This window comes from Brienomyrus brachyistius, unplaced genomic scaffold (assembly GCF_023856365.1).
Source record: "Brienomyrus brachyistius isolate T26 unplaced genomic scaffold, BBRACH_0.4 scaffold38, whole genome shotgun sequence".
Classification (NCBI taxonomy): Eukaryota; Metazoa; Chordata; class Actinopteri; order Osteoglossiformes; family Mormyridae; genus Brienomyrus; species Brienomyrus brachyistius.
Window position 1 is genome coordinate 3,595,957 of NW_026042313.1, and position 588 is coordinate 3,596,544.

Consider the following 588-nt stretch of genomic DNA (forward strand, 5'->3'; position numbering starts at 1 on the left):
AGGAGAAAATTAAGCTCAAAAGGCATATCCAAGCCTAAGAGAAGAGTTTAACACATTTAACACGGTAGTGCCAATCTGTGGTGCAATTTCCTTGAAGAATTTTGTAGGAATTGGGTCTACAAGGCTAGTAGAGGATTTACAGGAGAAAATTAAGCTCAAAAGTTCTGAGTGTGTAATGGGAATGAATGATTCAAAGGTCTCATTATTGGTAAGCATAAGACTAGCAGGAGGCTGGCAGCCGTAAGTAGGTAAGGGTGTGCACTGGATAGTCTGTCTAATCTTAGTTATTTTACCATTAAAAAATGTAAGAAAGTCATCACTCTTAAGAGCTTGAGCTCTTTTACCTGGAGTGTGTGTGTGGGAGATGCTCTACAGCGACGCTAACGGTCTAGACCATGCTATAGCAGGCGAGGATTCAGACATACACACACACACGCTGGAAATTTGCACAGCGCGCGGGAAAACTTCTGGAGTGAAGACGACGCTAGAAAGGTAACTGGTAAGTTGTAGGCACTTTATTTCGGTTTCTTATTTTATATTTGCATGTAAATAAATGCAGATATTGTAGATACAATTAAATGCGGAACG